Source organism: Pseudophryne corroboree, chromosome 2, assembly GCF_028390025.1.
Source record: "Pseudophryne corroboree isolate aPseCor3 chromosome 2, aPseCor3.hap2, whole genome shotgun sequence".
Classification (NCBI taxonomy): domain Eukaryota; kingdom Metazoa; phylum Chordata; class Amphibia; order Anura; family Myobatrachidae; genus Pseudophryne; species Pseudophryne corroboree.
In genome coordinates this window covers 5,113,267-5,140,186 of record NC_086445.1, presented here as the reverse complement: position 1 = coordinate 5,140,186, position 26,920 = coordinate 5,113,267, and the positions used below count along the sequence as shown (strand labels likewise).

Here is a 26,920-nt window from a genome sequence, read left to right as displayed (position 1 = left end):
ACTGTCATTCACCAGCCTATACCATGCAGTGGGAGCATCACGCTCCTGCATACATTACTGTCATTCACCAGCCTATACCGTGCAGTGGGGGCGTCATCCTCCTGTATACATTACTGTCATTCACCAGCCTATACCATGCAGTGGGGGCATCACGCTCCTGTATACATTAATGTCATTCACCAGCCTATACCATACAGTGGGGGCATCACACTCCTGCATACATTACTGTCATTCACCAGCCTATACCATGCATTGGGGGCGTCACGCTCCTGCATACAGTACTGTCATTCACCAGCCTATACCATGCAGTGGGAGCATCACGCTCCTGCATACATTACTGTCATTCACAAGCCTATACCATGCAGTGGGGGCGTCATCCTCCTGTATACATTACTGTCATTCACCAGCCTATACCATGCAGTAGGCGCATCACGCTCCTGTATACATTACTGTCATTCACCAGCCCATACCATACAGTGGGGGCATCACGCTCCTGCATACATTACTGTCATTCACCAGCCTATACCATGCAGTGGGGGCGTCACGCTCCTGCATACAGTACTGTCATTCACCAGCCTATACCATGCAGTGGGAGCATCACGCTCCTGCATACATTACTGTCATTCACCAGCCTATACCATGCAGTAGGCGCATCACGCTCCTGTATACATTACTGTCATTCACCAGCCTATACCATGCAGTGGGGGCATCACACTCCTGTATACATTACTGTCATTCACCAGCCTATACCATGCAGTGGGAGCATCACGCTCCTGCATGCATTACTGTCATTCACCAGCCTATACCATGCAGTGGGGGGCGTCACGCTCCTGTATACATTACTGTCATTCACCAGCCTATACCATGCAGTGGGAGCATCACGCTCCTGCATACATTACTGTCATTCACCAGCCTATACCATACAGTGGGGGCATCACGCTCCTGTATACATTACTGTCATTCACCAGCCTATACCATGCAGTGGGGGCGTCACGCTCCTGTATACATTAATGTCATTCAACAGCCTATACCATACAGTGGGGGCATCACGCTCCTGCACACATTACTGTCATTCACCAGCCTATACCATGCAGTGGGGGCGTCACGCTCCTGTATACATTACTGTCATTCACCAGTCTATACCATGCAGTGGGGGCGTCACGCTCCTGTATACATTACTGTCATTCTCCAGCCTATACCATGCAGTGGGAGCATCACGCTCCTGCATACATTACTGTCATTCACCAGCCTATACCATACAGTGGGGGCATCACGCTCCTGTATACATTACTGTCATTCACCAGCCTATACCATACAGTGGGGGCATCACGCTCCTGTATACATTACTGTCATTCTCCAGCCTATACCATGCAGTGGGAGCATCACGCTCCTGCATACATTACTGTCATTCACCAGCCTATACCATACAGTGGGAGCATCACGCTCCTGTATACATTACTGTCATTCTCCAGCCTATACCATGCAGTGGGAGCATCACGCTCCTGCATACATTACTGTCATTCACCAGCCTATACCATACAGTGGGGGCATCACGCTCCTGCATACATTACTGTCATTCACCAGCCTACACCATGCAGTGGGGGCGTCACGCTCCTGTATACATTACTGTCATTCACCAGTCTATACCATGCAGTGGGGGCGTCACGCTCCTGTATACATTACTGTCATTCTCCAGCCTATACCATGCAGTGGGGGCGTCACACTCCTGTATACATTACTGTCATTCACCAGCCTATACCATACAGTGGGGGCATCACGCTCCTGCATACATTACTGTCATTCACCAGCCTATACCATGCAGTGGGGGCGTCACGCTCCTGTATACATTAATGTCATTCTCCAGCCTATACCATGCAGTGGGGGCGTCACTCTCCTGTATACATTACTGTCATTCACCAGCCTATACCATGCAGTGGGGGCGTCACGCTCCTGCATACATTACTGTCATTCACCAGCCTATACCATACAGTGGGGGCATCACGCTCCTGCATACATTACTGTCATTCACCAGCCTATACCATGCAGTGGGGGTGTCACGCTCCTGCATGCAGTACTGTCATTCACCAGCCTATACCATGCAGTGGGGACGTCACGCTCCTGTATACATTAATGTCATTCTCCAGCCTATACCATGCAGTGGGGGCGTCACGCTCCTGTATACATTACTGTCATTCACCAGCCTATACCATGCAGTGGGGGGCGTCACGCTCCTGTATACATTACTGTCATTCACCAGCCTATACCATGCAGTGGGGGCATCACACTCCTGCATACATTACTGTCATTCACCAGCCTATACCATACAGTGGGGGCATCACGCTCCTGCATACATTACTGTCATTCACCAGCCTATACCATGCAGTGGGGGCGTCACGCTCCTGTATACATTAATGTCATTCTCCAGCCTATACCATGCAGTGGGGGCGTCACTCTCCTGTATACATTACTGTCATTCACCAGCCTATACCATGCAGTGGGGGCGTCACGCTCCTGCATACATTACTGTCATTCACCAGCCTATACCATACAGTGGGGGCATCACGCTCCTGTATACATTAATGTCATTCTCCAGCCTATACCATGCAGTGGGGGCGTCACTCTCCTGTATACATTACTGTCATTCACCAGCCTATACCATGCAGTGGGGGCGTCACGCTCCTGTATACATTAATGTCATTCTCCAGCCTATACCATGCAGTGGGAGCGTCACGCTCCTGTATACATTACTGTCATTCACCAGCCTATACCATGCAGTGGGGGCGTCACGCTCCTGTATACATTACTGTCATTCACCAGCCTATACCATGCAGTGGGGGCGTCACGCTCCTGTATACATTACTGTCATTCACCAGCCTATACCATGCAGTGGGGGGCGTCACGCTCCTGTATACATTACTGTCATTCACCAGCCTATACCATGCAGTGGGGGCATCACACTCCTGCATACATTACTGTCATTCACCAGCCTATACCATGCAGTGGGAGCATCACGCTCCTGCATACATTACTGTCATTCACCAGCCTATACCATGCAGTGGGGGCGTCATCCTCCTGTATACATTACTGTCATTCACCAGCCTATACCATGCAGTGGGGGCATCACACTCCTGTATACATTACTGTCATTCACCAGCCTATACCATGCAGTGGGGGCGTCACGCTCCTGTATACATTACTGTCATTCACCAGCCTATACCATGCAGTGGGGGCGTCACGCTCCTGCATACATTACTGTCATTCACCAGCCTATACCATGCAGTGGGGGCGTCACGCTCCTGCATACATTACTGTCATTCACCAGCCTATACCATGCAGTGGGGGCGTCATCCTCCTGTATACATTACTGTCATTCACCAGCCTATACCATGCAGTGGGGGCATCACGCTCCTGTATACATTACTGTCATTCACCTGCCCATACCATGCAGTGGGAGCATCACGTTCCTGTATACATTACTGTCATTCACCAGCCTATACCATACAGTGGGAGCATCACGCTCCTGTATACATTACTGTCATTCACCAGCCTATACCATGCAGTGGGGGCGTCATCCTCCTGTATAAATTACTGTCATTCACCAGCCTATACCATGCAGTGGGGGCATCACACTCCTGTATACATTACTGTCATTCACCAGCCTATACCATGCAGTGGGGGCATCACGCTCCTGCATACATTACTGTCATTCACCAGCCTGTATCATGCAGTGGGGCATCACGCTCCTCCATACATTACTGTCATTCACCAGCCTATACCATGCAGTGGGGGCATCACACTCCTGCATACATTACTGTCATTCACCAGCCTATACCATGCAGTGGGGGCATCACGCTCCTGCATACATTACTGTCATTCACCAGCCTATACCATGCAGTGGGGGCGTCACACTCCTGTATACATTACTGTCATTCACCAGCCTATACCATGCAGTGGGGGCATTACGCTCCTGCATACATTACTGTCATTCACCAGCCTATACCATGCAGTGGGGGCGTCACGCTCCTGCATACATTACTGTCATTCACCAGCCTATACCTTGCAGTGGGGGCGTCACGCTCCTGCATACATTACTGTCATTCACCAGCCTATACCATGCAGTGGGGGCTTCACGCTCCTGTATACATTACTGTCATTCACCAGTCTATACCATGCAGTGGGGGCGTCATGCTCCTGCATACTTTACTTTCATGCAACAGCCTATACCATGCAGTGGGGGCGTCACGCTCTTCCATGCATTTCTGCCATTCACCAGCCTATACCATGCAGTGGGTGCATCTAGCTCCTGCTGTCGAAGTCAAAAAAATATTACATAAAGAGAACATACAAACTACACACATTATGAGTCGCTATACTTGCAGATACGTGCAGCGAGCACAGCAATATATGGTAAAACACGCATTTACACAGACATGCCACAGAGATGGATCCGACACTTATTTCATGCAGTACATAATTATAATAATATCAAGCGTCAGACATTATAATGATTTCAAATTATATAATGAAGTAATGTCATGTATGTGTATTATTTGAACGAAGCAAGATACACCTGTCATATTTGGTATTTAAGCAACCAGATTAATGTGTAGATTAATTTGATACTTGTTATTAAGTTGTAGGACATTGTAACAAATAGTTATGATTAAATGTATGAAAGCTAAAAAATCACTCTTATTAGTACAATGGACAGGAAACTCAGCCAGCCCCTTTGGACGTCCCTAAGGCTGAACCTGTTCAGCACACAAATAGACTAGTGACTCATCATCAATGAGAACGTCCCCTCCCCCAAAAACTAGATAACACATTGCTGATCACACAGGAGTCAGTTGCCGTTTTGTCTCAGAGGATGATGGAGTTGCTTTTAGACCAGTTCCTGAGTGATATGGAATGACAAATTTATATGAGAAAGATAATGGTATTGTATGCTGGCCTGTAACTGTAACTGTAGCTGACCTGTAACTGTAACTGTATGTATTAACTGCTTACTGTATAAATTGTAATCATGTAATTATGTGTATACTGTACATTGTAATATATTGAATCCATATCCTTTTAATAACAAATATATACTTCAATGAGCTTTGGAACTCAGATAATGTGTGGGTGTATTGTTTTCTCTTATGGGATGCAGTGTTTTGCGATGTACAGCGCACATTCATGGCAAATGGTAATAAGATGTGCAGGCATCTACAATATATATTAGAGCAGGCATTTTAAATATTTGTAAGGAAGCAATTTGGCATTCACAGATGGGGGCTCGTAAAGGGATATCATGGTCTTAATGATGCACTGTACATTATAAACGCGACGCTGTGGTCGATCAGCTTGTGGTGGATGCATTGTAAAGCTGAGAAAATCATATCCGTGTGTATTGTTGTGATATCAGTAAGCCAATGATATGAAATTTGAAGGGACAATGTGTTTCTCATAATATTTAAGATGCTAAAATTTATTTTTATTATTGCAAAACAAAGTTCAAATAAGTCATATTGTGTTTGATTCCGATTGGATTGTTTATCTGTTAAGTAGATTTAAAAGTACATTTAAAAGTTGCTGCATAGCCTTGATATAGTTTTTTTTTAAAACTCAGGCCTAAAATAACTTCTGGTGCTTGTATAATGTGTGATTTCTTTGTGACAAAGGAAGCCGCATGGTCTGTCCTCCATTTTGGTCTAACCACATGGCCTGTCCACCATTTTGTGTAAACCTCATGGATGTGGAAGGGGGAGGAGCAGTGGCCATTTTAGGAAGGTCATTTTCTAAATAGCTGATTTTCAGTCTGCTCAGAACAATCAGTTTCCTTGGTCACATCAAGCACCATTTATGAGTTACCAATGCATTTATTTAACCCATGCCATAGTCATTTACAAATAGATTCAATTGGGCCTAGTGAGAGTAAATGGTGAGATAAATGCTTGGCTTGGTGTAAGAAATTGCACACACACAAAAAAGAAAAAAATACTTTTTTTTTCTTCTTCTTTCCCAGGATTTAGTTAACTCTCTGTTTGCTATAGGATAAGCCATTGAAATGCAAATTACCTGTGTAACTGCTTTTTCTTAGCAGTGAAAAGCAAATAGCTTTGATATGCAAATTAGAAGCACTGAATGGGTAAATGAGTCACATAGAAGGCTAGTGAATGATACATATATATAATATTATTATAATTATGTGTATATTTATATCAGTGTATGTTCTGCAAGAAAGTTATCCAATCTGAATCATATCATTTAAATTATGGATTATTGCAGTCATTATAGATCTGTGTGAAACCGGATACATTTGATGCTATATAGGTAAATATGAAATGACAGCATTTAAGGAAGTATGTGTAAAGACACAAATGCAGGTCTGCATAAAAGTTTATACAGTATAAGTTGTGTCTAGTGGGCAATAGTAATTATTATTTTTCACATTTATAGAGTTGAGTGATTTGTTTTATTGCGTACGCACATTGGTACACGTGGTACGGAATGAGAGGACAGCGTACAAAAATGTGCACGTGGCACAAGGCCGCACACGTGGCATAGGGGTACACACGGTTGCGTAATTACGCAAGCTCGCGTAGGGTTGTGTGCGCATAATAAAACCACACGATATTTGTTCAATTAAGGTGGGATAGTATACATTTAATACAAAAGCACATAACTATCCAAATTCAAAAGCAGATTAGTATAAAATTTAGTTTAAAAAACTGTATTGCCTCTGGGGGTAAAGCTGCCAATCTGAATGAATTAAAATTTTCTGTACAGAAAAACAAAGTGTATTTGAGTGAGCGAACATAGGAGTGAGTGGATTTGAACCCCGGTATTCGGGATCCCATCGTTCGGTACACCAAGTGAGTGGAGGCTTGGTGGCGTGAGGCGGCTGACTCACATTAGTATAGGATTTGAAATACGTAAGTCATGAGGAGACTTGCACAGGAGCATGGTGGGGAATTGTAAATTGTGAATTGTGTGACCCATGTAGTTTTTTTGATACGCTCCGGCTGAGGTTTCACAGCTTGTGATTCGATTCCAGTGGTCGTACGGCGGATAGGTAACAAGTACCTATACGCTGTGCGACTGGACCACGCGTTTGTGGGTGCGATATATAGCGCAACTTGATACCCCTTTTACGAGCTTTTGCGTAAAATCGCGGTATCATTAGCGCTGTGTACAGCATACGCAAGCGTGATTTGTGTACAAGTGCATAAAGGGAGTTTTCGCTGGTCTCTCTCAGGAAGATCTCCAACGACAGATACTTTACTGGAAAGGGTAAGTTATTCCTATAAACTTCCAGTAAATATAGGTAAATTAGGGGCCCTAGGTTGGGTACATTGCCTTCGCTATCAACAGTGTATGGTAGTACTGGCCAACGTGGGCGAGAGTGGGTGAAAGCGCTCGGAGAACTTTCACCGTCACCTTATATTGAGTATTTTGGTGTTTGTGGGAAAAGGTCCACAATTATGGGAGCCAGTTGCTCAACTAAGGGACGTTTAGCCAGGGTTCAGGCTGAAGAGCCGCGGCCCAAGGGGTCAGCGAGGTTTGTTATGTGTGGGAAATATGGATTACACGCTGAAGACTTTTTGTCTGAATGGGTACGTATGACTGACAACGATAGGGTATCATTCCCTAGGGTGGGCAGCTTTGAACCAGAGGTATTGCAGAACTTAAGGATAAGAATATGTCTGATAAAATCCCGAAAACAATGGGTCAGACATACAAATTGTTTAAACCTGTGGCAGCAGGAGGGGTTGGTGAGTTTGATAATACGGGATGAGAAGGAATGAATGAATACTTCGCATGACCTAGAAGCTTGTTAAACTTTTTTTTTTTTTTTGTCTTTTGCAGTAATAGAAAACTCTCCATCTGGATAAGATCACTGGTAAACACTAATTTGGCAAATGGGAGGTGGCTGTCTCTGTGCTAATGGACGGGCTCAATAAGGCATTGAAAGTCAGGGTGCAGACTTCTTTGCCAAATTGGAAAGGGGTCACAGTAGCTAATCTTAGATAAGTGTGCTATTGAGCATCACAAGAATAGTGCTAGGCGCAGAGAACAACAGGTGGAGAGGTTGAGGACAGTAAGTATACTGGCACATACAGGAAAGACCCATCAGTCCAAACCCCAGATCCCTAATGGTCAATAATATGTTACACTTGTAGGAAGGAAGGGCATTTTGCCAGAGATTGTAGGAGTAGTAGAACACATAGTCAATATAGACCCCCTAGACAGAAAACACAAGCCACATTATTAAACACATAGACGGGACCAAGGGACATATAGTAATGAATCATAAGCCATACAGAAAATACAGATTCGGCTAATGGGAAGAACAAAATAAATGCAACATTACCCTTTGACAAAACTTGCTGGGGTTAAGATGGGGCCTCTAAACTTTTGCTTCTTTTTCCTAGCAGAAATGGCCCCTGATTAACTAAATTTTGTTAGATATGATATACATATACTGTGCTCCCGCTCAGGAAGTACAAAGTATGTTAAACACCCACGAAGACTAATGTTACATTTCATGGTTCTAGATGCATGTCCATCACAGGTAGAGGAAATTATCTCACAGATACCGGGTTCCCTATGAACTTAGGATGGACAGGACACTGGATTGATGGCTGGGATAGTCCCAATAGCGATACGACAAACACATAATTTTTTTTAAGGGGAGTAGACCAAGCAGAGAATCACTTCCTCGTAGTGCCCACTCCAGTTGTCACATTTTTATAAAATCTTCTTCACCTCAACAAACTCATCTGTCACCAACCTCTATTCTGTTTCTCTGCAGTTTCCTCTTCATCTTTTGCGTTCACACAGGGTGGTACAATACATGGACCCAAGTACAGTTCAAACTCCACATGCCTAGGTCCTTCAGAGTTCTGCCCGAACCCAGTACATCTCAACAGCACGATAACACCAGTATTACTGCAGTGTGCCTTGTCATGCACAAAGGGTGGAGAATGGGAATACTGGTGAAGGGAAATTTTGTATAAACACTGATATGCCTGTTGGTGAATGGCAAACCTGACATTTTCTTTTTCATTTTCTTCTTCTTTCTCTCCTCTAGAGATGTTTTTTTTTTTTTTGAGTTATGCTCATGGTACTCTACATTGCAAACACACGATAGTAAATTAAAATGAAAAATTTGTGTTCCTTACAGGAAAAGGCAGTCTGGAGGACAAAGGGGTATGGCCAGGAGTCCTAAGGACTGTGGACAGGTGGACACGGTAAGCCAGTAGCCCCCAGAGCATACCTTCCAAGTCTCGCTGAGGTGGCACACGGTCTGACTCATCTAGGCAAAGAGGGTATGTGCAGGCTGATGAGAGCCTACTGGTGTGCGCCAGGATTCTATTCTCATGCAGGTAAGAGAGCAATGACCTGTCTTACTTGCTTGAGGAAGAATATTGGTAAAGCAATACCAACAGAGCCATCCCATATTCCTCCTGCAGATGGACCTTTTCAGGAAATACAAATTGACTTCGTACAGTTAACACCCTTTAGGAATCATTGTTATGTATTGGTGTGCACTGATGTTTTCTCAAACTGGGTAGAGGCATTTCCTTACGCCACGGATGCTGCTGTGTTTACCGCAAAGAAAAATTGTGCAGAAATTTGTGTGTAGATAATGGTACCCCTAGAAGTAGGAGCAAAGCTTGAAATTGTACTATTGTGATCATAGATACTGCCACTAGTATTATGTAGCATCAGAACCACTCCCAGATCTTCACTTGACGAATCACCCTCTTCGAAATTTGTTTTTGTTTTTGTTTTGGTATTTGTGTCTTTTTTTTGGGTTGTTTTTGGAAGACAACCTCATGTCATGATTGATCCGCACAATGATCATAAATACACCAATGAGGTGACAGTACAGTACCTTATTGAGATGAGCCAGCATTTGAGAACTTGACAAAAGAACTTGAAACTGTTGATTGCTGGTATGCCAAATACTAACTGTCTTGATTGTGAACCAAGAGACTGTGTGATTGTTCTTACGCTCAGGTTGCCTAATAGACAGGTGGGAAGGACCATACCAAGTTTTGTTGACAGCACTATCCCAGTGAAAGTAGCCGAGAGAGAGACTTGGGTCCACGATTCCCATTGCAGGAAAGTCGGTAGTCCAGAAGGAACTCGTAAATGGATTGAGATCGCAAAAGTATCACGAGAGACTCTGTTCCGTGAAGACTGAGAGGCGGCACTGTTGAACACTACCTGAGCGTACTAAAGGATTGCAGAAAGACCAGTCATTGTTATTGATTTGTTATGAACAAGAGTTGTTTTGTTCTATTTCTCTTTTCTCTCTTTCCCACAGACAAACATTTTTTTTTCAGGATATTCTATTTTTGCGAGTTTTTTTATGAGGAGTCGAGTGTGGGACTGGAACTGGTTCTGTAGGAAGGAGTGATCTCCTTATAGGATCCCAGGATTAGCCGATCAGTTTGTTAAAGTCAGAGAAAAATCAAAGGTATAGTAGTTATGGAGTTCAGAGGTAATCAGAACCAATCAGACAATGGCTATTCACACATTGCAGATAAAGAGCTCATTAATATATGTGGAAGAAAGGTTTATGAGTGGCTCTCCCCGAACTCCGAAGGTTTATGTTATTTAGGAAGGACACTAATTATAACCCTTGTTCAAATATTAAACAGACCTAGCATACGTTCCAGAAATGGAAACAATGTTCAGAAAATGATAGGAATATGTAGATCATGAAAATTTTATGTCACTTTCACGATTTGTTTGTGTCTTCTTCATCTACCCAGTAGAACCTCAATCGAATCCAAACATCAGTGTACAAAGACGTAGGTACATGATGTGTGAAATGTTCATCGCAAATCAGACATTAAAGGCCAAAGCACTGTCCCAGCATAATCTATAGGTTGAATGTTGTCCCACACCCAACCAGTGGTACCGTGACCGCCGAGTTCATATAGAGGATGTCTCGTCCTCCTCCCTGTCTTCCCCAAATATAGTCAAGTGTCTGATTTGCGAAATTAATACATACTTGTGTCTAGGTCACCGATTATTGTCTGAAATATTTTTTCTTATGTTAAAATTGATGGCAGTTATTGTTTACTGCCAAAGGGTGGACTGTCGAAGTCAAAAAAATATTACATAAAAAGAACATACAAACTACATACATTATGAGTTGCTATACTTGCAAATACGCACAGCAAGCACAGCAATATATGGTAAAACACACATTTACACGGACATGCCACAGAGATGGATTCAACACTTATTTCATGCAGTACATAATTATAATAATATCAAGCGCCAGACATCATAATGATTTAAAATTATATAATGAAGTAATGTCATGTATGTTTATTATTTGAACGAAGCAAGATACACCTGTCATATCTGGTATTTAAGCAACCAGATTAATGTGTAGATTAATTTGATACTTGTTATTAAGTTGTAGGACATTGCAACAAATAGTTATGATTAAATGTATGAAAGCTAAAAAATCACTCTTATTAGTACAATGGACAGGAAACTCAGGCCAGCCCCTTTGGATGTCTTCAAGGCCTAACCTGTTGCGCATATACAAATAGATTAGTAACTCATCATGAATGAGAAAGTCCCCTCCCCCCAAAACTAGATAACACTTTGCTGATCACACAGGAGTCAGTTGCTGTTTTGTCTCAGAGGATGATGGAGTTGCTTCCAGACCAGTTCCTGCATGATTTTACACACACAGAGAGAGAGAGAGTGATATGGAGAGGCAAATTTATATGAGAAAGATAATGGTATTGTATGCTGGCCTGTAACTGTAACTGTAGCAGGCCTGTAATTATACTGTATGTATTAACTGCTTACTGTATAAATTGTAATCACGTAACTATAGGTATACTGTACATTGTAATATATTGAATCCATTTCCTTTTAATAACAAATATATACTTCAATGAGCTTTGGAACTCAGATAATGTGTGGGTGTATTGTTTTCTCTTATGGGATGCAGTGTTTTGCGATGTACAGCGCACATTCATGGCAAATGGTAATAAGATGTGCAGGCGTCTACAATATATTAGAGCGGGCATTTTAAATATTTGTAAGGAAGCAATTTGGCATTCACACTGCATACATTACTGTCATTCACCAGCCTATACCATGCAGTGGGGGCATCAACCTCCTGCATATATTACTGTCATTCACCAGCTTCTACTATACAGTGGGGGTGTCACGCTACTGCATACATTACTTTCATTCACCTTCTATACCATGCAGTGGGGACATAATGCTCCTGCATACATTACTGTCATTCACCAGCCCATAACATGCAGTGGGGGTGTCACGTTCCTGCATGCATTACTGTCATTCACCAGCCTATACCATGCAGTGGGGGCGTCACTCTCCTGTATACATTACTGTTATTCACCAGCCTATACCATGCAGTGGGGGCATCACACTCCTGCATGCATTACTGTCATTCACCAGCCTATATCATGCAGTGGGGGCGTCACTCTCCTGTATACATTACTGTCATTCACCAGCCTATACCATGCAGTGGGGGCGTCACTCTCCTGCATACATTACTGTCATTCACCAGCCTATACCATGCAGTGGGGGCATCACACTCCTGCATGCATTAATGTCATTCACCAGCCTATACCATGCAGTGGGGGCGTCACGCTCCTGCATACATTACTGTCATTCACCAGCCTATACCATGCAGTGGGGATGTCACGCTCCTGCATGCATTACTGTCATTCACCAACCTATACCATGCAGTGGGGGCATCACACTCCTGCATACATTACTGTCATTTACCAACCTATACCATGCAGTGGGGGTATCACGCTACTGCATACATTACTGTCATTCACCAGCCTATACAATGCAGTGGGGGCGTCACGCTCCTGCATACATAACTGTCAGTCACCAGTCTATACCATGCAGTGGGGACGTCACGGTCATGCATACATTACTGTCATTCATCAGCCTTTTCCATGAAGTGGGGGCGTCACACTCCTGCATACATTACTGTCATTCACCAGCCTATACCATGCAGTGGGGGCGTCATGCTCCTGCATACATTACTGTCATTCACGAGCCTATACCATGCAGTGGGGGCATCACGCTCCGGCATGCATTAATGTCATTCACCAGCCTATACCATACAGTGGGGGTGTCACGCTACTGCATACATTACTGTCATTCACCAGCCTATACCATGCAGTGGGGATGTCACGCTCCTGCATACATTACTGTCATTCACCAACCTATACCATGCAGTGGGGGCATCACACTCCTGCATACATTACTCGCATTCACCAACCTATACCATGCAGTGGGGGCATCACGCTCCTGCATACATTACTGTCATTCACCAGCCTATACCATGCAGTGGGGGTGTCATGCTCCTGCATACATTACTGTCATTCACCAGCCTATACCATACAGTGGGGCGTCACACTCCTGCATACATTACTGTCATTCACCAGCCTATACCATGCAGTGGGGCGTCACGCTCCTGCATATATTACTGTCATTCACCAGCCTATACCATACAGTGGGGGCGTCACGCTCCTGCATACATTACTGTCATTCACCAGCCTATACCATACAGTGGGGGCGTCACGCTCCTACATACATTACTGTCATTCACCAGCCTATACCATGCAGTGAGGGCCTCACGCTCCTTCATACATTACTGTCATTCACCAGCCTATACCATACAGTGGGAGCGTCACACTCCTGCATACATTACTGTCATTCACCAGCCTATACCATGCTGTGGGGGCGTCACACTCCTGCATACATTACTGTCATTCACCAGCCTATACCATACAGTGGGGGCGTCACGCTCCTGATTACATAACTGTAATTCACCAGCCTATACCATGCAGTGGGGCGTCACACTCCTGCATACATTACTGTCATTCACCAGCCTATACCATGCAGTGGGGGCGTCACGCTCCTACAGGTACTAATGTCATTCACCAGCCTTTACCATGCAGTGGGGCGTCACGCTCCAGCATACATTACTGTCATTCACCAGCCTATACCATACAGTGGGGGCGTCACGCTCCTGCATACATTACTGTCATTCACCAGCCTATACCATGCAGTGGGGGCGTCACGCTCCTGCATGCAGTACTGTCATTCACCAGCCTATACCATGCTGTGGGGGCGTCACGCTCCTGCATACATTACTGTCATTCACCATCCTATACCTTGCAGTGGGGGCGTCACGTTCCTGCATACATTACTGTCATTCACCAGCCTATACCATGCAGTGGGGGCGTCACGCTCCTGCACACATTACTGTCATTCACCAGCCTATACCATGCAGTGGGGTGTCACGCTCCTGCATACATTACTGTCATTCACCAGCCTATACCATGCAATGGGGGCGTCACGTTCCTGCATACATTACTGTCATTCACAAGCCTATACGATGCAGTGGGGCATCACGCTCCTGCATACATTACTGTCCTTCACCAGCCTATACCATGCAGTGGGGGCGTCACGCTCCTACAGGCATTAATGTCATTCACCAGCCTTTACCATGCAGTGGGGCGTCACGCTCCTGCATACATTACTGTCATTCACCATCCTATACCATGCAGTGGGGGCGTCAAGTTCCAGCATACATTACTGTCATTCACAAGCCTATACCATGCAGTGGGGGCGTCACGCTCCTACAGGCATTAATGTCATTCACCAGCCTATACCATGCAGTGGGGGCGTCACACTCCTGCATACATTACTGTCATTCACCAGCCTATACCATGCAGTGGGGGCGTCACGCTCCTGCATACATTACTGTCATTCACCAGCCTATACCATACAGTGGGGGCGTCACACTCCTGCATACATTACTGTCATTCACCAGCCTATACCATGCAGTGGGGGCGTCACGCTCCTGCATGCAGTACTGTCATTCACCAGCCTATACCATGCTGTGGGGGCGTTACGCTCCTGTATACATTACTGTCATTCACCAGCCTATACCATGCAGTGGGGGCATCACGCTCCTGTATACATTACTGTCATTCACCAGCCTATACCATGCAGTGGGGGCATCACACTCCTGTATACATTACTGTCATTCACCAGCCTATACCATGCAGTGGGGCATCACGCTCCTGCATACATTACTGTTATTTACCAGCCTATACCATGCAGTGGGGACGTCACACTCCAGCATACATTACTGTCATTCACCAGCCTATACCATGCAATGGGGGCGTCACGCTACTGCATACATTACTGTCATTCACCAGCCTATACCATGCAGTGGGGGCGTCACGCTCCTGTATACATTACTGTCATTCACCAGCCTATACCATGCAGTGGGGGCGTCACGCTCCTGCATACATTACTGTCATTCACCAGCCTATACCATGCAGTGGGAGCATCACACTCCTGTATACATTATTGTCATTCACCAGCCTATACCATGCATGGGGGGCGTCACACTCCTGCATACATTACTGTCATTCACCAGCCTATACCATGCAGTGGGGGCGTCACACTCCTGCATACATTACTGTCATTCACCAGCCTATACCATGCAGTGGGAGCATCACACTCCTGTATACATTACTGTCATTCACCAGCCTATACCATGCAGTGGGAGCATCACGCTCCTGTATACATTACTGTCATTCACCAGCCTATACCATGCAGTGGGGGCGTCACGCTCCTGCATACATTGCTGTCATTCACCAGCTTATAACATGCAGTAGGGGCGTCACGCTCCTGCATACAGTACTGTCATTCACCAGTCTATACCATGCAATGGGGGCGTCATGCTCCTGCATGCATTACTGTCATTCACCAGCTTATAACATGCAGTAGGGGCGTCACGCTCCTGCATACAGTACTGTCATTCACCAGCCTATACCATGCAATGGGGGCGTCATGCTCCTGCATACATTACTGTCATTCACCAGTCTATACCATGCAGTGGGGGCGTCACGCTCCTGCATACAGTACTGTCATTCACCAGCCTATACCATGCAGTGGGGGCATCACGCTCCTGCATACAGTACTGTCATTCACCAGCCTATACCATGCAGTGGGGGCGTCATGCTCCTGCATACATTACTGTCATTCACCAGCCTATACCATGCAGTGGGGGCGTCACGCTCCTGCATACATTACTGTCATTCACCAGCCTATACCATGCAGTGGGAGCACCACGCTCCTGCATACAGTACTGTCATTCACCAGCCTATACCATGCAGTGGGAGCACCACGCTCCTGCATACATTACTGTCATTCACCAACCTATACCATACAGTGGGGGCATCATGCTCCTGTATACAGTACTGTCATTCACCAGCCTATACCATGCAGTGGGGGTGTCATGCTCCTGCATACATTACTGTCATTCACCAGCCTTTACCATGCAGTGGGGCGTCACGCTCCTGCATACATTACTGTCATTCACCATCCTATACCTTGCAGTGGGGGCGTCAAGTTCCAGCATACATTACTGTCATTCACAAGCCTATACCATGTAGTGGGGGTGTCACGCTCCTGTATACATTAATGTCATTCACCAGCCTATACCATACAGTGGGGGCATCACGCTCCTGCATACATTACTGTCATTCACCAGCCTATACCATGCAGTGGGGGCGTCACGCTCCTACAGGCATTAATGTCATTCACCAGCCTTTACCATGCAGTGGGGCGTCACGCTCCTGCATACATTACTGTCATTCACCAGCCTATACCATACAGTGGGGGCGTCACACTCCTGCATACATTACTGTTATTTACCAGCCTATACCATGCAGTGGGGGCGTCACACTCCTGTATACATTACTGTCATTCACCAGCCTATACCATGCAGTGGGGGCGTCACACTCCTGCATACATTACTGTCATTCACCAGCCTATACCATGCAGTGGGGGTGTCACACTCCAGCATACATTACTGTCATTCACCAGCCTATACCATGCAATGGGGGCGTCACGCTACTGCATACATTACTGTCATTCACCAGCCTATACCATGCAGTGGGGCATCACGCTCCTGCATACATTATTGTCATTCACCAGCCTATACCATGCATGGGGGGCGTCACACTCCTGCATACATTACTGTCATTCACCAGCCTATACCATGCAATGGGGGCGTCACGCTACTGCATACATTACTGTCATTCACCAGCCTATACCATGCAGTGGGGCATCACGCTCCTGCATACATTATTGTCATTCACCAGCCTATACCATGCATGGGGGGCGTCACACTCCTGCATACATTACTGTCATTCACCAGCCTATACCATACAGTGGGAGCATCACGCTCCTGCATACATTACTGTCATTCACCAGCCTATACCATGCAGTGGGAGCATCACGCTCCTGTATACATTACTGTCATTCACCAGCCTATACCATGCAGTGGGAGCATCACACTCCTGTATACATTACTGTCATTCACCAGCCTATACCATGCAGTGGGAGCATCACGCTCCTGTATACATTACTGTCATTCACCAGCCTATACCATGCAGTGGGGGCGTCACGCTCCTGCATACATTACTGTCATTCACCAGCTTATAACATGCAGTAGGGGCGTCACGCTCCTGCATACAGTACTGTCATTCACCAGCCTATACCATGCAATGGGGGCGTCATGCTCCTGCATGCATTACTGTCATTCACCAGCTTATAACATGCAGTAGGGGCGTCACGCTCCTGCATACAGTACTGTCATTCACCAGCCTATACCATGCAATGGGGGCGTCATGCTCCTGCATACATTACTGTCATTCACCAGTCTATACCATGCAGTGGGGGCGTCACGCTCCTGCATACAGTACTGTCATTCACCAGCCTATACCATGCAGTGGGGGCATCACGCTCCTGCATACAGTACTGTCATTCACCAGCCTATACCATGCAGTGGGGGCGTCATGCTCCTGCATACATTACTGTCATTCACCAGCCTATACCATGCAGTGGGAGCACCACGCTCCTGCATACAGTACTGTCATTCACCAGCCTATACCATGCAGTGGGAGCACCACGCTCCTGCATACATTACTGTCATTCACCAACCTATACCATACAGTGGGGGCATCACGCTCCTGTATACATTACTGTCATTCACCAGCCTATACCATGCAATGGGGGCGTCATGCTCCTGCATACATTACTGTCATTCACCAGCCTATACCATGCAGTGGGGGCATCATGCTCCTGTATACAGTACTGTCATTCACCAGCCTATACCATGCAGTGGGGGTGTCATGCTCCTGCATACATTACTGTCATTCACCAGCCTATACCATGCAGTGGGGGTGTCATGCTCCTGCATACATTACTGTCATTCACCAGCCTATACCATGCAATGGGGGCGTCACGCTCCTGGATGCAGTACTGTCATTCACCAGCCTATACCATGCAATGGGGGCGTCATGCTCCTGCATACATTACTGTCATTCACCAGCCTATACCATGCAGTGGGGGCATCATGCTCCTGTATACAGTACTGTCATTCACCAGCCTATACCATGCAGTGGGGGCATCACGCTCCTGCATACATTACTGTCATTCACCAGCCTATACCATACAGTGGGGGCATCACACTCCTGTATACATTACTGTCATTCACCAGCCTATACCATGCAGTGGGAGCGTCACGCTCCTGCATACATTACTGTCATTCACCAGCCTATACCATGCAGTGGGGGCATCACGCTCCTGCATACATTACTGTCATTCACCAGCCTATACCATGCAGTGGGGGTATCACACTCCTGTATACATTACTGTCATTCACCAGCCTATACCATGCAGTGGGAGCGTCACGCTCCTGCATACATTACTGTCATTCACCAGCCTATACCATGCAGTGGGAGCGTCACGCTCCTGCATACATTATTGTCATTCACCAGCCTATACCATGCATGGGGGGCGTCACACTCCTGCATACATTACTGTCATTCACCAGCCTATACCATACAGTGGGAGCATCACGCTCCTGCATACATTACTGTCATTCACCAGCCTATACCATGCAGTGGGAGCATCACGCTCCTGTATACATTACTGTCATTCACCAGCCTATACCATGCAGTGGGAGCATCACACTCCTGTATACATTACTGTCATTCACCAGCCTATACCATGCAGTGGGAGCATCACGCTCCTGTATACATTACTGTCATTCACCAGCCTATACCATGCAGTGGGGGCGTCACGCTCCTGTATACATTACTGTCATTCACCAGCTTATAACATGCAGTAGGGGCGTCACGCTCCTGCATACAGTACTGTCATTCACCAGCCTATACCATGCAATGGGGGCGTCATGCTCCTGCATGCATTACTGTCATTCACCAGCTTATAACATGCAGTAGGGGCGTCACGCTCCTGCATACAGTACTGTCATTCACCAGCCTATACCAAGCAATGGGGGCGTCATGCTCCTGCATACATTACTGTCATTCACCAGTCTATACCATGCAGTGGGGGCGTCACGCTCCTGCATACAGTACTGTCATTCACCAGCCTATACCATGCAGTGGGGGCATCACGCTCCTGCATACAGTACTGTCATTCACCAGCCTATACCATGCAGTGGGGGCGTCATGCTCCTGCATACATTACTGTCATTCACCAGCCTATACCATGCAGTGGGAGCACCACGCTCCTGCATACAGTACTGTCATTCACCAGCCTATACCATGCAGTGGGAGCACCACGCTCCTGCATACATTACTGTCATTCACCAACCTATACCATACAGTGGGGGCATCACGCTCCTGTATACATTACTGTCATTCACCAGCCTATACCATGCAATGGGGGCGTCATGCTCCTGCATACATTACTGTCATTCACCAGCCTATACCATGCAGTGGGGGCATCACGCTCCTGCATACATTACTGTCATTCACCAGCCTATACCATGCAATGGGGGCGTCACGCTCCTGGATGCATTACTGTCATTCACCAGCCTATACCATGCAATGGGGGCGTCATGCTCCTGCATACATTACTGTCATTCACCAGCCTATACCATGCAGTGGGGGTGTCATGCTCCTGCATACATTACTGTCATTCACCAGCCTATACCATGCAATGGGGGCGTCACGCTCCTGGATGCATTACTGTCATTCACCAGCCTATACCATGCAATGGGGGCGTCATGCTCCTGCATACATTACTGTCATTCACCAGCCTATACCATGCAGTGGGGGCATCATGCTCCTGTATACAGTACTGTCATTCACCAGCCTATACCATGCAGTGGGGGCATCACGCTCCTGCATACATTACTGTCATTCACCAGCCTATACCATGCAGTGGGGGTATCACACTCCTGTATACATTACTGTCATTCACCAGCCTATACCATGCAGTGGGAGCGTCACGCTCCTGCATACATTACTGTCATTCACCAGCCTATACCATGCAGTGGGGGCATCACGCTCCTGTATACATTACTGTCATTCACCAGCCTATACCATGCAGTGGGAGCATCACACTCCTGTATACATTACTGTCATTCACCAGCCTATACCATGCAGTGGGAGCATCACGCTCCTGTATACATTACTGTCATTCACCAGCCTATACCATGCAGTGGGGGCGTCACGCTCCTGTATACATTACTGTCATTCACCAGCTTATAACATGCAGTAGGGGCGTCACGCTCCTGCATACAGTACTGTCATTCACCAGCCTATACCATGCAATGGGGGCGTCATGCTCCTGCATGCATTACTGTCATTCACCAGCTTATAACATGCAGTAGGGGCGTCACGCTCCTGCATACAGTACTGTCATTCACCAGCCTATACCAAGCAATGGGGGCGTCATGCTCCTGCATACATTACTGTCATTCACCAGTCTATACCATGCAGTGGGGGCGTCACGCTCCTGCATACAGTACTGTCATTCACCAGCCTATACCATGCAGTGGGGGCATCACGCTCCTGCATACAGTACTGTCATTCACCAGCCTATACCATGCAGTGGGGGCGTCATGCTCCTGCATACATTACTGTCATTCACCAGCCTATACCATGCAGTGGGAGCACCACGCTCCTGCATACAGTACTGTCATTCACCAGCCTATACCATGCAGTGGGAGCACCACGCTCCTGCATACATTACTGTCATTCACCAACCTATACCATACAGTGGGGGCATCACGCTCCTGTATACATTACTGTCATTCACCAGCCTATACCATGCAATGGGGGCGTCATGCTCCTGCATACATTACTGTCATTCACCAGCCTATACCATGCAGTGGGGGCATCACGCTCCTGCATACATTACTGTCATTCACCAGCCTATACCATGCAATGGGGGCGTCACGCTCCTGGATGCATTACTGTCATTCACCAGCCTATACCATGCAATGGGGGCGTCATGCTCCTGCATACATTACTGTCATTCACCAGCCTATACCATGCAGTGGGGGTGTCATGCTCCTGCATACATTACTGTCATTCACCAGCCTATACCATGCAATGGGGGCGTCACGCTCCTGGATGCATTACTGTCATTCACCAGCCTATACCATGCAATGGGGGCGTCATGCTCCTGCATACATTACTGTCATTCACCAGCCTATACCATGCAGTGGGGGCATCATGCTCCTGTATACAGTACTGTCATTCACCAGCCTATACCATGCAGTGGGGGCATCACGCTCCTGCATACATTACTGTCATTCACCAGCCTATACCATGCAGTGGGGGTATCACACTCCTGTATACATTACTGTCATTCACCAGCCTATACCATGCAGTGGGAGCGTCACGCTCCTGCATACATTACTGTCATTCACCAGCCTATACCATGCAGTGGGGGCATCACGCTCCTGCATACATTACTGTCATTCACCAGCCTATACCATGCAGTGGGGGTATCACACTCCTGTATACATTACTGTCATTCACCAGCCTATACCATGCAGTGGGAGCGTCACGCTCCTGCATACATTACTGTCATTCACCAGCCTATACCATGCAGTGGGGGCGTCACCCTCCTGCATACATTACTGTCATTCACCAGCCTATACCATGTAGTGGGGGTGTCATGCTCCTGCATACATTACTGTCATTCACCAGCCTATACCATGCAGTGGGGGCATCACACTCCTGTATACATTACTGTCATTCACCAGCCTATTCCATGTAGTGGGGGCATCACACTCCTGTATACATTACTGTCATTCACCAGCCTATACCACGCAATGGGGGCGTCAACTACCTGTATACATTACTGTCATTCACCAGCCTATACCACGCAATGGGGGCGTCACGCTCCTGCATACATTACTGTCATTCACCAGCCTATACCACGCAATGGGGGCGTCATGCTCCTGCATACATTACTGTCATTCACCAGCCTATACCATGCAATGGGGGCGTCATGCTCCTGCATACATTACTGTCATTCACCAGCCTATACCATGTAGTGGGGGCATCACACTCCTGTATACATTACTGTCATTCACCAGCCTATACCACGCAATGGGGGCGTCATGCTCCTGCATACATTACTGTCATTCACCAGCCTATACCATGCAGTGGGGATGTCACGCTCCTGCATACAGTACTGTCATTCACCAGCCTATACCATGCAGTGGGGGCGTCATGCTCCTGCATGCATTACTGTCATTCACCAGCCTATACCATGCAGTGGGGGCGTCACGCTCCTGCATACATTACTGTCATTCACCAGCCTATACCATGCAGTGGGGGCGTCATGCTCCTGCATGCATTACTAATCAGAGCTGTGTCCTTGGATGCAGCATTGGATCATATATGATAACATCGGACCTATGGTGTCTCACAAGCCGGCTGCTATAGATCTTACAAAGAGGTCAGGAAATATCTGTAGTATGATGGACATCCTGGCCTCTTGACTTCTCTGGAATGTTGGCAACATGTAAATCACCGACAGTTGGCTGCCGATCTGCGTCCAATGTCACACACCTATACTGCACATGTGTAGTCCGCCGAATGCGCACAATATCAAACAACCACATGTAAATTAAACCCAGATTGTGGCCCACCAGGGATTTCCCTGCACACCTGAGCGCCAGTCCAACTGTGAGGGCCAGTAAGGATGTGTTGAAGTCAAAAATATTACATAGAGAGAACATACAGACTCCACACATTATGAGTCATTATACTTGCGAATATGCACAGCGAGCACCGCAATATATGGTAACATACGCATTTACACAGACATGCCACAAAGATATATTCAACACATATTTCATACAGCACATAATTTGAACATATCAAGCGCCAGACATCATAATGTTTTAAATTATATAATGGAGTAACGTCATGTATGTGTATTATTGGAGCGGAGCAAGATGGACATGTCGTGCTTGGTGTCTAAGTAATCAGATTAATGAGTGTGTCAATTTGGTGCCTGTGGTTAGATTGTAGCACATTGCAATGAGTAGTTATGTTTGAATGTATCAATATAAAGCCACAATTCTGAAGACAATAATGGACATTCCATTTAAAGCATGTGATGGACAGGAAACTCAGGCCAGCCCTTTTGATGTCTTCAAGGCTTGCATATGAACTGACCAATGACTCATCATGAATGAGAAAGTTCTCTCCCCTAGACTAGTAACGAGATCTGTATACGCCCCCAAGAGACTCAGTGTATTGCTGAAGAGACACACAGAAGCGTGCTTTTTCCCCTGGGTCCTGAACGAGATGGGTTTCTGCCGATACTCTGCTCCTTTGAGCATGGAGGGGGAGCGTAGTGAGCATTGAGGGAGAATGGTATTGTATGCTGGCTTGTAACTGTATGGATTCCTGCTTACTGTGTAAATTGTAACCATGTAACTATATATATACTGTACATTGTGATATATTGAATACATATCCTTTTAATAACAAATATATACATCAATGAGCTTTGGAACTCAGATAATGTGTGGGTGTATTCATTTCTCTTATGGGATGTAGTGTTTCTGCGATGTATAGCGCACATTCATAGCACATGGTAATAAGATGTGCAGGCATCCAAAGTATATAATAGAGCGGGCATTTTAAATATTTGTTAGAAAGCAATTTGACTTTTACAGATAAGACACCTCTCTCTTTAAGAAGCATTAAGGAAAATCACTATATGGAAACCTCTATTGATAGTAGTTCACCAGTAAGCCCACCCCCATCCTCTGACCTCTCAGCACAGCTTGCAGCATGGCCACGTCCATTCCTTGGCCTCCATCTTTCTCTTCCCGGAAGATGGTCAGCAGAGATCCCATGCAGACAATATCCTGTATCTGTGGGATGAGAGGACATACAGTAAGTGTGTAACACCCAGGTAAGTACAGTCACAGGATACCTTCCCCTCTTACTGGGCTTGGATGAACCCGCTGTCTTGACTCAGGTTCCGTGAAGTAAATTGGAGATGTAAGAGCCCAATAGCAGAGAATGAACAACAAGCAGCTGGAATTCAATGTACTGGATTATGGGGGTCATTCTGAGTTGTACGCTCGCTAGCAGTTTTTAGCAGCCGTGCAAACGCATTGTCGCCGCCCACTGGGGAGTGTATTTTCGCTTTGCAGAAGTGCGAACGCTTGTGCAGCAGAGCGCCTGCAAAAACATTTTGTGCAAAACAAGACCAGCCCTGGACTTACTCTTCGTGTGCGTTAATTCTAACGTTGGTGGGACGGTTTTTGACATCACACACATGCCCAGCGTTCGCCCAGCCACACCTGCGCTTTCCCTGGCATGCCTGCGTTTTTCCAAACACTCCCTGAAAACGGTCAGTTGCCACCCAGAAATGCCCCCTTCCTGTCAATCTTCTTGCGCCCACCAGTGCGACTAAAAACTTTGCTAGAACCTGTGCAAAACCACAACGGGCTTTGTACCCGTACGTCGAGCATGCGCATTGCGGTGCCTACGCATGCGCAGAAAATAGGATTTTAATTATCTTCCAGTAAATCCCTTTCTCATAGTCCGTAGAGGATGTTGGGGTCCAAATTAGTACCATGGGGTATAGATGGGTCCACTAGGAGCCATTGGCACTTTAAGAGTTTGAGAGTGTGGGCTGGCTCCTCCCTCTATGCCCCTCCTACCAGACTCAGTCTAGAAACTGTGCCCGAGGAGACGGACATCTTCGAGAGAAGGATTTTACACAGATAGTAGCGAGATTCATACCAGCTCACACACAAGGCAACCCAAGCTAACAAGCTTGAAACATCAGCAACCGCTGAAACAGTACTTACCAAGTAATGAAACAGTACTCAACCAAGAACTAAGCAGTACTGAACTAAGTAACCACTGCAGGATCACGAAGCGCTGGGCGGGCGCCCAGCATCCTCTACGGACTACGAGAAAAGGATTTACCAGTAGGTAATTAAAACCCTATTTTCTCTTACATCCTAGAGGATGCTGGGGTCCACATTAGTACCATGGGGATGTACCAAAGCTCCCAGAATGGGAGAAAGAGCGTGGAGGCTCCTGCAGAACTAATTGACCAAACTTTTGTTTCTCAGAGGCCAAAGTATCGAACTTGTAGAACTTTGCAAACGTGTTCGACCTCGACCAAGTAGCTGCTCGGCAAAGTTGTAAAGCCGAGACACCCCGGGCAGCCGCCCAGGATGAACCCACCTTACGAGTAGAGTGGGCCTTAACAGACGTAGGACACAGCAATCCTGCCATAGAATACGCATGCTGGAGAGTGAACCTGATCCAGCGAGAGATCGTCTGCTTAGAAGCAGGACACCCAATTTTCTTGGGATCATACAGGACAAACAGAGAGTCCAAATTCCTGTGATGAGCAGTCCTCCTCACATAGATCTTTAGAGCCCTTACAACATCTAAGGACTTTGATGAAATTGAGGAGTCAGTCGCAACAGGCATCACAATAGGTTGGTTGATATGAAATGCCGATACAACCTTTGGAAGAAACTGCTGACATGTCCAAAGCTCAGCTCTATCTTCATGGAAGATCAAGTATGGGCATTTACATGACAAAGCCCCCAACTCTGACACACGTCTAGCAGAAGCTAAGGCCAACAAAATGACAGCCTTCCACGTGAGAAACTTGACCTCAACCTCCTGTAGAGGTTCAAACCAGTCCGACTGGAGGAACTGCAACACCATGTTAAGATCCCAAGGTGCCGTAGGCGGTACAAAGGGAGGTTGGATGTGCAGAACTCCCTTCAAAAAAGTCTGAACATTAGGGAGGGCAGCCAATTGTTTCTGGAAGAAAATGGATAGGGCCGTAACTTGGACCTTTATGGATACTAACCTCAGGCCCATATCCACACCTGCTTGCAGGAAGAGGAGAAAACGTTCCAGTTGAAACTCCACCGCAGGAAACTTCTTGGACTCACACCAAGATACATATTTTTTCCAAATACGATGGTAATGATTTGACGTTACTCCTTTCCTAGCCTGTATCAGGGTAGGAATAACCTTGTTCGGAATGTCCTTCCGAGCTACTATCTGGCGTTCAACCTTTATGCCATCAAATGTAGCCGTGGTAAGTCTTGATAGGCGAACGGCCCCTGCTGCAGCAGGTCCTCCCGAAGAGGAAGAGGCCTCGGCTCTTCCAGCAGTAGATCCAGAAGATCCGCGTACCAAGCCCTTCTTGGCCAGTCTGGAGCAATGAGGATTGCTTGAACTCTTGTTCTCCTTATGAGTTTGAGAACTCTTGGAATGAGTGGAAGTCGAGGAAACATGTACACCGATTGGAACACCCACGGAGTCACTAGGGCGTCCACCGCCACTGCTTGCGGGTCCCTCGACCTGGAACAATACCACCGAAGCTTCTTGTTGAGACAAGAAGCCATCATGTCGATCTGGGGTATGCCCCAACGATCTGTTACCTCATTGAACACCTCCGGATGGAAATCCTACTCCCCTGGGTGGAGATCGTGTCTGCTGAGGAAGTTCGCTTACCAGTTGTCTACTCCCAGAATGAAGATTGCTGA

The 26,920-nt window shown here is 46.5% G+C and overlaps 1 pseudogene; it reads right to left on the bottom strand.

Annotated features, from left to right (window-relative positions):
• The window catches only part of LOC134987843 (transient receptor potential cation channel subfamily M member 2-like), a 539,791-nt pseudogene that overhangs the window by 309,759 nt on the left and 203,112 nt on the right, over positions 1-26,920 (bottom strand).